Source organism: Microcaecilia unicolor, chromosome 2 (assembly GCF_901765095.1).
Source record: "Microcaecilia unicolor chromosome 2, aMicUni1.1, whole genome shotgun sequence".
In the NCBI taxonomy this organism is placed as follows: domain Eukaryota; kingdom Metazoa; phylum Chordata; class Amphibia; order Gymnophiona; family Siphonopidae; genus Microcaecilia; species Microcaecilia unicolor.
This window is the reverse complement of record NC_044032.1, coordinates 150,100,656-150,118,268: the sequence shown is the minus strand read 5'-3', so window position 1 is coordinate 150,118,268 and position 17,613 is coordinate 150,100,656. Positions and strand designations below refer to the sequence as shown.

The window sequence follows — 17,613 nt, the reverse complement described above, 5'->3', positions numbered from 1 at the left end:
CCCGCCTATGTGGAAACAGGAAGTTGCATCAGTGGGAAGGCTGTGGGGCCAATGTGAGCAGTGTGTATTAGTTGCTGCTGCTTGCTGCCAGGTATGCAGGAGAGGGAGAATGTTTGAGAGACCATATGGCATGCAGGCAAGGGGAGACCAAATCACCTGTGGGATGGGGCAGGTTTCTTCTGCCAATCCATCTTGGGCCCAGGCCCATCCAACATTGGGTGTCTGGCTAAGCCCCTGCAGGGCAGAGCGAGAGCTGAGTGAGGGCATTCCTCCTCGCTATCCCCCTTCATTTTAGAACGTGGCCCCTAATTTTTTGTGATAGTTGCTCATGTTGTTTTACAGTATTCAAATCCTTAGACATGTATTGAGTGCTAAGTTGTATTCTATAATTTGTGTGCAACTCACTTAGGGGCCCTTTTACTAAAGCTTTAGAGCAGTGCTTCCCAAGTTTAGTCCTGGAGTACCCCTTGCCAGTGAGGCTTTCAGGATATCCTCAATGAATATGCATGAAAACGATTTGCATATAATAGAGGTAACTAATGATACGTTTTCATGGGAAAGTTCTCCATTTATCCACTGAGCATGTTTAATCCATATAGCAGTAATTATGTTCTTTTCCTTTGCATCAGAAGGATCTTTGAGTGTTCGCTCTCTGCTGAGACTGACAAATGAAAATTAGTGCTGTGAAGGTTATTTATACAGCATTTGTGTGGGCACTTGAAGCTGGTCTGAAATTACAAACCCATTTCAGCAAAATTACTGACCCACGTGAAAGGTTGAATGCCAGCAGATATTCAACCTTTGGCATATCTTTATATGTTGCGGGGGGAAATGATATTTAAAGGAGTACAGGGGACATTAGGCTCCTGCCCCACAGAGGTACACTCATATATAATTTTATTTTATACATCTCTGAAACTTGCTGCTTAGGACTATTGTAAGCAGCCATCAGTCACAGGCACTGACTTTCAGTGACCATCAATCTACAGTGGAAGGTGTTGAGAATCTCTGTGTTTAATACTTACAGTGAGAGTGCTTCAGGCTTTGCTTCCAATCTCTTTTCATAGCCCTTAGGAAGCTGAATACATTTCTAATTCATTTCCACTTTTTACTGTAATGATATAATATCTCCCTGCTGGAAATATTTTATATTGCACCATAAAGTTTGATTGTCTGTAATAGTTTTTGTAAGATGTTTCGTAAGTGTTGGTAATGTATTATGTGATGATTTATCGCAGTGATTCTCAAACCTGTCCTGGGGGAGCCCCTGCTAGCCAGGTGATCAGAATATCTTCATGAAAATGCATGAGAGAGATTTGCATACACTCTATCCTGTTGCAGATTCATTGAAGATGCCCTGAAATCCTGTCCCTGGTGCTCTCCCAGGACAGATTTCAGAATACGAGTTTTATTGATTGAAAGCCAATAACAGGGACTAAAACAGTAGCTCAGCAATAAATGAAGGTTTACTGAAGTGAGACAAACTATGAAGTGGAGAAGGAAAAATAGATGGAGGTAATGAGGCTGAGACATACGGTCTGACTGTGGAGGAGGTGTGCTCAAGGTTCAAGGATAATGCAGAGATTATAGACAGGAATCAAATGCAAGTGTTACAAGACCCACAAAAAAGTTCCTGTAGGTCAGGGGTGGGCAACCATGATCCTTGAGGGCCACAACCCAGTTGGATTTTCAAACTTTCCACAGTGAATATGCATGAAATTGATTTGCATGTAGTACTGGATTTGACACAACAGCCTTACAAAGGGCAGGCATTCACCCAAGATTGCTTACTTAATGGGTGAGAACTGATGTAGGTAAGTTGCACAGACTTTCGTGAGACTCTAACACCCTTCCTGCCTTTTTTTGCCTTTTCTTCTGGGACGTCAGGAAAGGAAATGACAGCCATACAAAGTGACATGCATTCACCCAAATAGGTTGCTTACTTAATGGGTGTGAACTGCATACTGCTGGCTGTGAGTATGATAAGTGATGGAGTTGGAACTGGCCGCAGCTAGGAGTACATTACAGTGGGGGGACTGAGACAAGCGAGGTTTCGCTGTCTCAGTCTGTGGCGGTGGGTCCTAGCCGGATAGAGTACACAGCAGTATGTCTCAGACCAAAGCAAGCTCAAAATGTCAAGTGGTTGTTGTCCCATGCTAGCAGTGGCATGGATGATGTCTAAGGTGAAGGGCAGTTCCCCTTTTGAACGGAGCGGGGCCAGTGCCAGAGTAACAGATGATCAGCGGTGCCTACCCCAGACTTAGACGGAATGGGGAGGCTGAAGATTTCAAGAAGGATAGTCAATGGTTGGGAAAGGGAATATGCTTTTATGGCAATTCCCTGAGAAAGCTCAGATGTGAGAGCCGAGGTATGTTGGCAATCCATGCCCCAAGTAGAGCAGAAAAATCTACAGTGTGACTAAGAGAGATCTGTGTGACTCAAAAGGCTAGGCCACCTTGCCCCAAATGCTCTAGATAGAAAGCGAGTCATGTATCTGATTGCTCATTATTGTAAGATGTATACAGGAATGAATTGCTTGCTACTGTGAATATATTTACATATACAAACTGTAGAATGCTGCAGCCATAATAAATTCCACTCTTTTTTGATAACTTGTCAAGTCTTGATATATGTTGTGTTTGGTTTGATATGAAAGTAGAATGCCAGGTGCCACCTGCCCAGTTTTTGCATATTTATTTTGGAAATGTTGAAAACCCAACTGGATTGTAACCTTCAGACCGTGGTTGCCCACCCCTACTCTACATTTACAATGAGAAGATTTCTGGAGTTTCTGCTCCTTAGTGTTTGTGTGGCTAATGGGGTGTAATAGAGTTAGGGTTTAGGGACTCATCACCATTGGTGGGTCTATCCTTCCAGGGTTTTTTGGAAGGAACTATAGGATGCTTAGTTAGTACAGGTCTGAGGAGATTTGTCTGTTCTGGGCAGTGAGTGCAGTTAGACTTGCTGGAGAGCTGCAAAAGAGATTTGCTTCTCTGCTTGGCTGACTAGGCCTTGAGAGGAGGTTCCTTAGGCTGGCATATACTGTAGGAGTGTGCAGCCAGAAAATTGTTGTTTTGTATCATTTCTCATGTTGTTTCCGGGAATGTTCAGGATTTTTTTTCATTATGTCATTAAGAGTGTACTCTGACAGAGTGTGCCCTTTTGACGGCACATGAAAAAACACAAAAGTTCCCATTTTTTTCAGCTCAGTTTTGTTTGCTAACAACAGAAAATGAGGTAGAATGTTTTGTTTGACATTTCCTATGTTGTTTCAAATGAATGCATATTCCAACTAGCTGCTTGGCCTAATAGAGGGAAAGAGAATGGAAAGGAGTACAGACTTAAAAAGGATCTGGTGTACTAGTTGTGATCAGCAATTGAAAGTAGTTACGTTTGAAGGGATATAGCCAAGTGTCCCCGAAGGAGTCCATACCTCACGAAACTGGTGAGACCCTAAGGGCACATCCTTCTTAATATCCTGGGAAGTCCAGACTTTGGTGTGAGAGACCAACCCCACTGTCTCTCGGGTACACAGTGAGGAGTTTTCAGAGATTTTTTTGAATATTTTTGTCCTTGAGGAGGTGAAATGCTTTTCCGTGTTTTCGTGCCTTCCCCACAGGTGCTATTTTGAGAGCGATTTTGGATTATGTATGGCACATCATTGTGTAGTTAGCTAAAATACAAAAAATATAGGTTGTGATATTTTGAGAAAGTATATCATGTTAAAGCAGGTATGTCAAGCTCATATCTAATGATGGGCTGCACTAAAATATTCATCCTCCCAATTCTCCCCATTACAATTACTTAGGATCCAAATTTACATTATGGGGCCCTTTTACTCAGCTGCAGAAAATGTGGTGTGCCCTTATGTGGGTCTTTCCCGACGCTAAGGAAAGTGGCTGATTTTCAGTTTTTTTCCATTAATGGCCATGCAGTAATTTTCCCATTAGCATGTGGCCATTAGCGCATAAGCCCCTACCACCATGTATTGCCTAGGCCAGTGGTTCCTAGATTGTACGCTGCGGAACCTTGTGCGCCGCAGTAAACTCTCAAGGGTGCCACCGAAAATCCCAACCTTCCTCCTGCCACTACCCAAACTGGTACTTCTCCCCCCAATCCAGCATCTGCCTCCTCTCTGTCTCTGCTCCCCCCCCCCCCCCCCCAACACCCATCCCTGCCACTTCTGCTTCTCTAGATGAGCAGAAGCAGCGGCAAAACAAGCTACAGCCACTTGGTGCCAGACTCTTCATACATACGGCTGAAGATCCTGCCCCCTCGAACATCACTTCCTGTTCTGGGACATAGTCGGCAGCCATATGTATGGACAGTCTTGTCCCGTGTGGCTGCTACTTGTTTTGCTGCTGTTGCCACTCATCTAGTAATGCAGCACTGGCAGTAGCAGGGATGGGAGCAGGGACAGAGAGGAGGCATCCACTGGACTGGAGGGAGAATCAGAGAGGGCGCTTAGGCTGGATGGAAGGGGGAGCATAAGGGAGAGCAGAGGCTACATGAAAGTAAGGGAGGGCAGAGACTGGATGGAAAGAGAGAGAGGGCAGAAGCTGGATGAAAGTGGGGAGAGAGGGAGGGAGAGATAAGGAAGGCAGAGGCTGGATGAAAGTGGGGAGAGAGAGAGGGCAGAGGTTGGATGAAAGTGGGGAGAGAAGGAGGGCAGATGGTGGAAGGGGAGAAAGAGGGCAGACACTGAATTGAAGGGGAAAGAGAAGGAGGAAAGATACTGGATGGAAGGGGGAGAGAAGGAGGGCAGACGCTGGATGGAAGGGGGAGGGAAGGAGGGCAGACGCTGGATGGAAGGGGGGGGGGAGAAAGAATGCAGGTGTTGGTGGCTGAAGCATTCTATTGATTTGCTTGCACAAGCAGCATGGAGCTTGGACCTTGGGCAGTGGACATCTTCAGCTAGTGGGGCTTGGGTATTCTTGCCAGCAAGGGTAGGACTCAATGCTCTTGGGGTGGGGGCAGGGCAGGGGAAGACTTGAGAAGAAATGTGTAGCCCGGGGGCCACAGAAACCTTCTACCCATTGTTCTATTCCTTTTTATACTGCTTAGAACTGTACTAGTTTGATTTTTTTTTTTCATTTTTGCTGCTCTTTTCTACCTTATTCTTGGGGATAATCCTCTCAAAGGTGTTTTAAAGACAGTGTCCCCTGAACTGAGTCAGATTTCTTTTGAGTATGGAGCAGTGTGAATCTCCCCCCCCCCCCCCCCCCCCCAACAGCCAGGGCACTGGGACTGTGGCCTCCCTCTGCCGAACAGAACTCCTTTTATTGTTTTTTTATAAATTCTTTATGTACATTCTGGGCTTGGGAAGCCAATACACCACCTCCAGTAGGATCCAGGTTACACAAGGTTGGGATGAGGCAATCTCCTGGAACAACTTACTGAGGGCCCCTTTTACAAAGACGCGCCGAAAAATGACCTGCGGTAGTGTAGACACGTGTTTTGGATGTGTGCAGAATCATTTTTCAGCACACCTGTAAAAAATGCCTTTTTAAAATTTTTGTCGACTATGGACATGTGGCAGAATGAAAAATGCCAAGTGCCCATTTTGGGTCTCAGACCTTACCGCCAGCCATTGACCTTGCAGTAAAGTCTCACGCAGTAACTGGGCGGTAATGAGCTATGCGAATCAAATGCCACTTGTTGCACATCCGATATGCACGTCTGAAAATAAATTGAACACGCGTATCGGACGTGCGCCAAAAATGAAATTACCACATGAACCACATGGTAGCTGGGCTTTAACTCCATTTTGGTGCATGTTGAGCAAATGTAGACACTTACGAGGCTTAGTAAAAGGGCCCCTGAACTTGTAACTCACTTTGAACTTGGATTGGAAATGTGAGTAATTGGGTGGGGGAGGAGTTGCTCACGTGTTAAGGTAATATTGCACAATATTTACCTCTTTATTGTGCACTAAAAGGCAAAATTGTGCATTATTTTACTCCAACACGTTAGTTTAGTTAGGAAAAGCACATAAATGCCTATAAAGCACCTCTTTATTATGCAAATTAATAACCCAGTTTGTGTTAATGTTTGCAAGCTGTGTTGTTCGTGGAAAAAAAGGTTCCTGCATGGGAACATCAAGCTGCTAACACATGCCTTGATGCTCCTGAGGAAAGGGAAATGGGACTTGATATACCACCTTTCTGAGGTTTTTGAAATTACATTCAAAGTGGTTTACATATATTCATGTGCTTATTTTGTACCAGGGGCAATGGAGGGTTAAGTGGCTCACCCAGAGTCATAAGGAGCTGCGGTGGGAATTGAACCCAGTTCCCCAGGAGCAGAGTCTGCTGCACTAACCACTAGGCTACTCCTCCACTCAGGAGTATTTACAAAAGGGGTATTTACAAAAGTTCTTTGCACTCTTTGGATCAAACTACCCCATACCCTGCAGGCATCCCCAGTCCTTCCTCTGCAAAACCACAAAACCACTGAAGGCATCCCCAGATCCATGAAAGAATTCTGCCCCCTCCCCACCCAAAGGCCTACCTTAGAAATTCCTAGTGATCTCAAGGGACAGAAGTGATCCCCAGTCATTCCTGCTCACTTTGGTGCTGGGTTCAAAATAGCAGCAGTTGAACACGTGATGATAAAGGGTGATGATTCAAGGTGTGGATCTTGATTGTGGAGGGTGTGTAATTACTTCTGGTAGTTCAACTGCATTTAACACCACCTCTTTAGGTGGCATTAAGTGCACCCACACTATTGGCAGCAGTGACAGCAGTGCAGTAATGTCCACACCCTATCCCCGCCTATAACCCTCCATTCTCATTTCAACCAACACTAATAATTGGATCTTTATGGCACTGGATGGTTTTAGCATGCGGTAACCATTCAGCTTTGCAAACAGGCCCATAAAGTAATATAAGAACTTAAGAATAGCCATACTGGGTCAGACCAATGTTCTATCCAGCCCAGTATCCTGTTTCCAACAGTGACCAATCCAGGTCACAAGTACCTAGCAGAATCCCAAATAGTAGCAACATTCCATACTACCAATCCCAGGACAAGCAGTGGCTTCCCCATGTCTCTCTCAGTACCATACTATGGACTTTTCCTCCAGGAACTTGTCCAAACTTTTGTTAAACCAAGATACACTAACCACTGTTACTACATCCTCTGGCAAAGAGTTCCAGAGTTTAACTATTCGTTGAGTGAAAAAATATTTCCTCCTATTTGTTTCATGTAACTTCCTCAAGTGTTCCCTAGTCTTTGTACTTTTGGTACTGTAGGCTAAGGTACTTGGGTTGGAACAAAATTACTAAATAGCAGTTATTCTGGACACGATTCTAGGGAATGATTGTACCTCTTATTTGGCCCTTACCAAGGACTAGCAATGAAAGAACCATGCCAAGATGACATATATTATTTAATATGAACTTAAAAATAACAATATAGCAGAAATGCATAGCAAGTTAAAAATATATATATTTGTGCACTACAAAAATATTGATTATCACTGAGAGAAATATATATATATATATATATATGATTGCAGCTATATAAAACTATATGTATGAATGATTATACAACTATAATTTATCATGTGCAAATTACACACTTAGTAGCTAGTTGTACCCCTACTATATCCTTAGAAGATTACCCACTCTTAGTAGCTATTATACTACTGATGGCCACAGATCCTGGGACTAACTAGTCCTTCATAGACAAAAACCACAAACTATCTATATACCCTGAACCATAGGAATAAAGTCCAACTCATCTCACCATGCAGTCCTTGGTTTGTAGACCTCCGATGTGGTGAAGAATCAGATTTTTCCATTAAGACTCTAACAAAGTGTTCTGCGAGTCTATCCAGGTCCAGGAATAAAATCCAAGGTCTTTGCTCTGTGCTCAGGTTCACAGTCTTTAGGAAAGCTACAGAGCTGCAGCGGTACTGACCTTGTCAGCTTTTATCAAAAGTAATTCAGGAATCCTTTATCTGCTCATCTTCCAATGTGGTATACATCATTCAGTGTAAAAAATGTGACGAAGGATGCTATATTGGAGAAACAAGACAGATGCTAAAGACAAGATAATTTACATAGACATCACATGAAAAAAGCCAGTGCCAGCCAGGATGCTACACCTGTGAGGCAGCACTTTACAAAACTAGAACACTGTACCAGTGATTTCATAGTAAGAATCCTGAACGGTAACTTTAAAACAATACAGGAACGTAAGACCTTTGAAGTCAGAATGATTAAATATTTTGACACCCACCAGACAGGACTTAACAAAGATCTGGGTTTTCTAGCCCATTATAAACCACAAAGTTGTACTGCTTTGTCACCCTCCTGTCTCCATGCATATCTCCCTATCTCATACCTACCCACCCCCATCCTGTTAGATTATCACTGAAATGCTTTGATGTTTCCATGCATATCCCAGTCTCTCACCTATCCACCCCCATCCTGTTAGTCTGTCACTGAAATACTTTGATGTTTCACTTATATATACTGTCATGTACCAACATTTGCTTATTTCCGATCTGACGAAGAAGGGCAACCTTCGAAAGCTAATCAAGAGATGTATTAAGTTATGTCCAATAAAAAAGGTATCATCTTATTTTCTTTTCCATCTTTTATTTTGTTTTATTTCTATTGATTGGCACCTCTCAGAAAGATCTGTCCTCCACAATTCTCCTTCTCCCTTCTTTCTTCCTCTTCAGTCCAACTTTGGTATCCCTCTTGCTCAGGTGATACCTATGGACCAATCACAAACTGTATACTTCTGGCCAGCAGAATTCAGAGAGGCCTTGTTATTAACAAAGAAACTCTAATCAGTCACAAGTTGGATGGTAGCAAACGCCTTACTCCTGGAGACTTTTGTCTCTACGAGGTAAGCTCCTCCATGCTTCCCAGAAGATGACCGGAGGCTAGTTTGTAGTAAACAAAGTGTCCTTGGATGAAGTCATCATGGGTATGTCAAGCAGTAATTTTCCTTTGTAGAAAGCTGGTTTCTGATGGTTTCTGAAGTATTCAGGCCTCAGGTTGTAGAATCAATATTAGTTGGTAAAAGATGGCTCAGACTTAGCAGTCCTCAGACCTCCAAAGGTGAGATAGCAGGAAAATAGCCCAACAGTGCGAGGAAAAAATAGATTCACTTCTACTCGTTCTACACTACTCAGGATTTTGTAGACCCCAATCATATCTCCATTCATCCATCTCTATTCCAAGCTGAAGAGCCCTAACCTCTTTAGCCTTTCCTCATAAAGGAGTTCCATTCCTTTTATCATTTTGGATAAGAACTTTATCAAATTGTTTAAGCAGCCTTCAAGAACTGAATAGGTGCTAAAGAATGCACATCCCCCCATGTTAGAAACAAGTGAAGAAAGACCCTTTAAATTGGCATGACCATTTTTGGCCCGAGACCTTACCACCACCCACTGACTTAGCAGTAAGGTCTTATGCGTTAACCGGGCGGTAATCATCAGTGTGCGTACACTGGCAATTACCGCTCGGTTAGCGTCACGTGGTAGAAAATAGAAATTATTTTCTGCCGCACAGTTTGGGCACGCGTCAAAATTAGAATTATCACCCAGAGCATGCGGTAGCTGAGCGGTAGTTCTAATTTGACGCGTGCTATACGTGTGTAGGCGCCTACGCACCTTAGTAAAAGAGCCCCTAAGTTCCCCAAGTGTGAAGATCTGCTGACCATTGCCGGTGTTATGCCTGGAAATTCAGTGCCGAGCCATGTCCAAGTTTTGGCATTGACTTTCCAGATTTGCGGAGCTAGCTAAAACATAGTTGGTTAAATGAGATATTCAGCATTTAATTATGGGGCACCACATAAAGATAGGACTGACTTTTATGCGGTCCTATTTATGCAGTTACCCTGGCTGCTGAAATGCTGATTCCACCCCAGAATGGCCCCCAAAATAGCTGATAGGTGCTAACCAGAGATTTTCAGCAGCATTAACCGGTTAATTGCCACTAAAAATGATCGGTTAGCCCCAAACAGGCAATTTAACTGGCCAGGATTCCTTTCTGGCCAGCTAAATCTCTTTGAATATTGACCCAGTAGAGATGATTGTTAGCTTGGATTTGTCATTGGCTTTTGATTTTGTTGATCACCAGCTCCTTTTAAAGCAGCTTGCTGAGATAGTCATGGAAGGGACAGTCTTGAACTGATTCAGTCTTACATATCTGATCAATCTTACAGAGGGCCCTGTTTACAAAGGTGCAATAACGTTTGTAGGCCATGCTAACCGTGTAAAACTGTTATGAGCATCTACACAGTTAGAGAGTGCTAAAAACGCTAACAAGCCTTTGTAAACAGGTTCCAGAGTCATTTCTGGGTCTTATTGTTCTTTCTGTACCCCTTTGTTTTGTGGTGTTCCTCAGGACAGAGGCTTGGGCCTTGTTCTTTTCAACTTGTTCACAGCACCTCTGGCAACCATAGTGCAGGATTGAGGCCTTAAAGGCTGTTGTTCCAATGGCATTCTGATTGTTGCTTTTACAGATCTGCTTCATCCTGACTTGAATCCTTGCAAGACAACTGTTCAAGGAGCTTATTATAGCATTTTGATATGAAGCTAGTCCTTTATCTTACTAAGTCAGAGGCCATTTGGATAACATGTAATAACATACAAATTGCTTACTCCTCAGATGGCCCCAGGTATTCAAGGTACCGCCACTGAATACCTGGGGCTACCTGGATGAAATAAAAGCAAACCTTAGTGGTGCTTAGACAGCAGCCCCAGTATTTGGGAAGGAAGGCTAATACCAGGCAAATGTCTATTGTCTGTGTCTCAAAAAAGACAAAGACAACTCAGGATCAAGTATGCGTATTTTATGTCACATTCATATCCTGTGCTGTGAGTGTGGGTGATGTGCAACTCACTGAGAAAGGGGAAGACATCTTAAGGTTAAAATGAACAAATAAAATCTTGATAGCAACATTATTGGATTGTTGGTTTAATCAGATATTGACAATGAATGTGACTATGCTGTGGACAAAATACAAAACCACTCTTCCAAGACTGCATTATATATAACTGCCTCTCTGTAACTGGCTTTGCGACAAATTGCCGATTGTGCAGGTTACACTCTTTCATGAATAAAATTGGCATTGCAAACAGGGCAGAGTGCTGGGTGTGGCTCTGGCCACCTTGATTTCCAGACTGAGTGGATCATGCAGGTCTTCATCTGCCGTCATTTAGGGGCCCTTTTACAAAGGTACACTGAAAAATGGCCTGTGGTAGTGTTGACGCGTGTTTTGGGTGTGTGCAGAATCATTTTTCAGCACACCTGTAAAAAATGGCTTTTAAAAATTTTTGCCAAAAATGGATGTGCGGCAAAATGAAAATTGGCGCGTGTCCATTTTGGGTCTGAGACCTTACCACCAGCCATTGACCTAGCGGCAAAGTCTCACGTGGTAACTGGGCAGTAATGACCTATGCATGCCAAATGCCACTTTGCACATGTAGCTGCAGCGCGCCAGAAAATAATAAATATTTTGCGGACCATGCGGTAGCCGTGCGGTAACTCCATTTGGGCACGCGTACATACTTACGCGGCTTAGTAAAAGGGCCCCTTAATGTGTTACTGTGCAGTCAATATTGAGCCGGGGATGTTGTGTGTGTTCTAAACACTGGGACCCGCATTAGAGTATCTGGCCAGGTCCGACCAGCCCACTTCACATAGATGCTATGTTTAATTAGTTGTACTTTATGCATTTTAGCTGCTATTTCATGGGATTAATTTTGTCAAATTTTTTTTTAATGAAATGTTGATTTTTTTCATTTTGTTGCTGTGATTTGTGGAAGGTGGTTTAAACAATTTTTTTTACATAAACAAACCCCGGCGAGAGCTAAAGCAGTAGAGAGTATATTACATATCAGGGTTTGGCAGAGACTTAGTTAAATGAGTTGCTGGGAAGTAGGACTCTGCATACAGTGAACTCAGTAGCAAGCAAGCTGGTTCGATTTGGGTTACTACAAACAGAGTTCTTGTTTATAAGTGTCTCTGCTTCCAGGTCTGCAGCTCTGGTTCACTTCCAGCTTCTTCTCTGGCTGTTTCGCTTTTCAACTCCAGGCTCGGTTCCCATTTCAGCTCTTATTACTTACAAGGTCTAGATCCAGTCCTCTGTCTACTTCAGTGTAACTTTAGAGTTCTGGTTACACAACAGCCCGTGCAGAGGACATCCTGTGCCTGCCCCACCTAAGTGGTAATACCCAGGGCTTGGGTCCCACTCCAGGCCTGACATGACACAAAATTGCTTTTCAGAGTTTTAGCTTGCAATATTTTAGGGATCGATTTGTCTTCACTGCCTGAAGCCTAAATAAATAGGAAAGAACATTTTTCCATGTGTCAAAATGTAGCACTTTTTTTTAAACTAACGATTTGCATATAATAGAATAATGTTGTGTTGTATTAGTATTCTGGATGGTGATTAATAAAGCATAGAATATGCTTGCTTCATTTCCTGCTATCAAAGGGTTCCGTCTACTCATATTTTAGCCTTATGGCAAAATTCAGTGAATTTTATCCTCTGCTAAAAATTATGGCCAGATTCAGTAAATGGCAGCCAAAGTTAAGCATTTTATGATCCTTGCTAAACTAGTATTCCGTAAAAGATGCTGTGCGTAGAGCGACCTTTATAGAATACTGGCTTAGTGTGCATTTTGCGTTTAACTTTGGGAGTGAGCACTTACACCTGCCAAAAGCTGGTGTAAATGTTTACGCCCAAACAGGGGCGTAGTCAGAACTCAATTTCTTTTTTTGGGGGGGGGGGGGCAGGGGTGGACTAGAGGGGACAATTATTTTCTGTCAATTCCCGCCCCCCTCTGTGAATCATACCTTTGCTAATGGGGATCCGCAAGCCCTGTCAGCACAAGAGATTCTCTGCTGGAGCCATGCCCTTACTGCTGAAACAGCGAGGAAGTTAGCAGGGTGCTCCTGCTTACCATTCTTGCACTTCCGCACATGCTCAGTTCAATGCATAAACTGACCATGCGTAGAAGTGCTGGCACCAGCAGTTGGAACACCCTGCTGACTTCCTTGATGTTTCAGCAGTACGGGCATGGCTCTGACAGACAATCTATTTGGCTGGCAGGGCTTGGGAATCTAGGCCAGCCATGCATCTGGTGCAACAATTGTGAAGAGGATCTGAGCCCAAAGTGGGAGGGGCACGCCCTTGAGCCCCCCCCCCCCCCCACCCACTTCCTGTGGCTATGCCATGTTGCCCAACTGATAGCAGGTGGGAGCGTAAAAGTAGGTTTACTATAACATCACTCTAAATTACTCGGAACGCCCCTGACCTTTGAATGTCGTCCTATGGCCACAGCCCCTTTTGAGTTGTACACTATGAGGGGAACCTATTAATAACATTAAAATAATAATAAAGACTAAATATTAGAATAGCCTAGCATATAGCTAGCAATCTTAGGGGACTTTAGTTTACATATTCCCACTTCAATAGCAACTTAATTAAGAAATCACCAATAATAAGATACAGGCAGCAGTCCAGCAGCAAGATGGGGGTATCCAGTCTTTTGCACTGAGTGTCACAATTGATTATCTCCCAGTTGGTGAGAAGTTGCATGTGTGTACTCAGTGCAAAGAGCTCCTAGCACTCAGGGAATAGGTCCGATCTCTGGAGGATAAAATAGCAGACTTCGAGGAGCTGAGGAAGATAGAGAGGTTTATAGAGGAGACCTACAGGGACATAGTAGAGAAGTCTCACCTCCAGTCTGTCAACCTCTGTGCTGCCATGGAGGAGAAAGGTCTCCTGAAGGGAAAGCATCACTGTGGAGAGGCAGAAAATGATCTTGTAGCCATGACCTGTCCTCCAGGGGATGCAATATCCTCTTGCATCAAGGATGTGTCTCCAGGGGTTTCTGCCCAGAAGGGAAGGGTTAGGACAGCCGTTGTAGTTGGAGATTTGATTATTAGACATGTAGATAGCTGGGTGGATGTGAGGATTGCTTGGTCACTTGCCTGCCTGGCACGAAGGTGGTGGACCTCATGTGGCACCTAGATAAGATTTTAGATAGAGCTGGGGAGGAGCCTGCTGTCTTGGTACATGTGAGTACCAGTGACATAGGGAAATGTGGGAGGGAGGTTCTGGAAGACAAATTTAGACTCTTTGGTAGAATGCTCAAGTCCAGAACATCCAAGGTAGCATTTTCAGAAGTGCTCCCTAATCCATGAGCAGGGCCCAAGAGTCAGGCAGAGCTCCAGAGACTCAAAGTGTGGATGAGGCGATAGTGCAGGGAAGAGGTAACATTCTGGGGAATAGGGAGCCTATTCCAGAAACAAGGGCTCTACCTTAACCAGGGTGGAAATATTGGCATTATTTAATAAGGAGATAGAGTAGCTTTTAAACTAGAAATAAGGGAAATCTGACATTCACTCAAAAGCGCATGGTTCGGATAAAGGTATCTTTAAAAAATATCTCCAAAACAGAGAAGGTAGGGCATCCTGATAGTGAGGTTGCAATAGAGACCATAGTAGATCAGGTGGCTTTAAATAAAAAGCAGACAAATATTCAAGATTACAAATAATCACTGTCAACTGCAGAGCAAGTTGTAAATAAGAACAACAAATATTGTTCGAAATGTCTACATGCAAATACCAGAAGACTAAGAAATAAGATGGGAGAGTTAGAATATATTGCACTAAATGAAAAGATAGATATAATAGACATCTCTGAGACCTGGTGGAAGGAGATTAACCAGTGGGCCGTTGTCATACCAGGGTACAAATTATATCGCAGTGATAGGCTGAATTGAATTGTGGAGGGGTAGTATTATATGTTAAGGAGGGCTTGGAATCAAATAGACTAAAAATTCTGCAGGACAGGAAGTACATCTTGGAAAAAGATAGTGATAGGACTGTACCACAGTCCATCTGGTGAGGATGAACAGACAGATGTAGTAATGTTATCATAAATTAGGGAGGCTAACAAACTGGGGAACACAATAATTATGGGTGATTTTAATTACCCTGATATTGATTGGGTAAATGTAACATCAGGGCATGCTAGGAAGGTAAAACTCCTTGATGAAATCAAGGACTGCTCTATGGAGCACCTGATTCATGAACCAACAAAAGGGGGAACAGTTCTAGATCTAGTCCTTAGTGGAGAGCATGATCTGGTGCAGGAGGGAATAGCGCTGAGACCACTTGATAACAATCCTGGAAGCCCAGACCAGATACATTCCATGTATTAAAAAAGGAAGAAGGAAGGCCAAACCGCAGCCGGTATGGTTAAAAAGTGAGGTGATGGAAGCTATTAGAGCTAAAATAAAATCATTCAGAAAATGGAAGAAGGATCTGACTGAAAATAATAGGAAACTGCGTGAGGAATGGCAAGTCAAATGCAAAACACTGATAAGGAAGGCAAAGAGAAACTTTGAAAAGAAGATTGTGTTGAAGTCAAAAACATATAGGGAAAGGGAAATGGGACTTAATGTACTGCCTTTCTGAGGTTTTTACAATGACATTCAAAGCGGTTTATATATATTCAGGTACTTGTTTTGTACCAGGGGCAATGGAGGGTTAAGTGACTTGCCCAGAGTACTACTACTACTTAACATTTCTAAAGCGCTACTAGGGTTACGCAGCGCTGTACAATTTAACATGGAAGGACAGTTCCTGCTCAAGGAGCTTACAATCTAAAAGACAGGTGTACAATCTAAAGACAAGTGTACAATCTAAAAGACAGAGTCACAAGGAGCTGCAGTGGGAATTGAACTCAGTTCCCCACTAACCACTAGGCTACTCCTCCACATAGTAAAAATGTTTTTAGTTATATTAGAAGCAAGAAGCCAGCAAAAGAATCAGTTGGACCGTTAGATGACTGAGGGATAAAAGGGGTACTCAGGGAAGGCAAGGCCATAACGGAAGATTAAATGAATTCTTTGCCTCAGTCTTCGCCGAGGAAGATGTGGGAGAGATACCAGTGTCTGAAATGGTATTCAATGCTGACAAGCCAGAGAAACTGAAACAAATCTCTGTAAACCTGGAAGATGTAATAGGGCAATTTGACAAACTGAAGAGTAGCAAATTGCCTGGACTGGATGGTATATCGTAGAGTACTGATGGAATTGAAAAATGAACTTGCAGAGCTATTGTTAGCAATATATTTTTAAAATCGAGCATGGTACCAGAAGATTGGATGGTGGCCAATGTGACGCCAATTTTTAAAAAGTGTTCCAGAGGTGATCCGGGAAATTATAGACCGGTGAGCCTAACGTCGGTGCCGGGTAAAATGGTAGAGACTATTATAAAGAACAAAATTGCAGAGCATAAATATATAAGCATGGAATAATGAGACAAAGCCCCAGTACACAGTGCTATCTATTCACAGACAATTAATTGAATACAAATAATACTATATTAAATATACATACATAACAATGCACCCATGCCTTCATGAATATGGGGGCAGAACATGCCCCTTGCACACATAAATGTATAGAATAATAGCCTTTAAGTGTGTACATGCATACTTACTTGTAAAACTGTGAGCAGGGTGCCTAAATGGTATTCTGTAACAGCACACCTATCGTACATAGCACAGACATCCAAGGGGCCATACACATGGGCACAGCATGGGCTCTAAGTCATGTGTGTTCTTGCTGCATTTAGGTGCCTGCAGTTTTGCTAGGTCTAAGGCTAGGGTAACTGCAGACACATAAATGTTAGGTGCACTCATATTGGGTTATGCTAGAATTCTATAATTGAGCCTGGGTGCTCAGGTGCCATTATAGAATGGGATCCCACCGTGCATCCTTAGGGCACCTAAATGGAGGTACATCTGTTGTGTAACCCTTTCTCGCTGGTGAACATCATGGTGAGTTACTTAAGTCAAATTTTAAGACTGTTTTGAGAGGTCAGGGCGAGAAACGGCTGGGAGGCTGATAAACACAGCAATCTACTCTCAGCTCTCTCACTAAGGTAGTCCAGGCCTGCATATAAGTTCTGAAATGAAACTTTTACTGATTTAAGCTAGCAGGAGACACTTTATTTATTTATTTGGATTTTGCTCATATTTTTTTCAGTAGTAGCTCAAGGTGAGTTACATTCAGGCACTCTGGATATTTCTCTGTCCCAGGAGGGCTCACAATCTAAGTTTGTACCTGAGACAATACAGGGTTAAATGATTTGCCTAAGATCACAAGGAGCAGCAGCGGGATTTGAACTGGTTACCTCCAGATTGTAAAACCAGTGCTCTAACCACTAGGCCACTCCTCCACTCACTTAAATTGCCTGAGAATGACTAACTGCCGATATTCAGCAGCACTTATCCAGACAGTGCCACTGAACATCGGCTCTAACTGGCCCAAGAAAAAGTGGGTAGGTGAGGGGCAGGAGAGGAGGCAGCGTAGAAGAGGAGCCAAGACTCACAAAACTAAGTGGGTGAATTTAAAACAGCTCAAAAGCTTAGCTATGCAGGCCCCAGCACTGAATATTGGCCAAAACCTGCATAACTATTTAAAGGCTCTGTGGAGCTCTGGGAGCCCTCTCCCAGCCCACGCAAAAGCCCCTCCCCTCAGCCTGCTGCCATGCAGAACCCCCTTCCCTCCCAACTGCCCCCAAACCATCCTCGGAACAGCCTCCCAAACCTAGGTAGGCTGTTCCA

The 17,613-nt window shown here is 43.3% G+C and overlaps 1 protein-coding gene across 2 annotated transcripts in view; it reads left to right on the top strand.

Annotated features, from left to right (window-relative positions):
* The window catches only part of MCTP1 (multiple C2 and transmembrane domain containing 1), an 854,885-nt gene that overhangs the window by 191,282 nt on the left and 645,990 nt on the right, over positions 1 to 17,613 (top strand). The gene's annotated exons all lie outside the window — the stretch shown is intronic.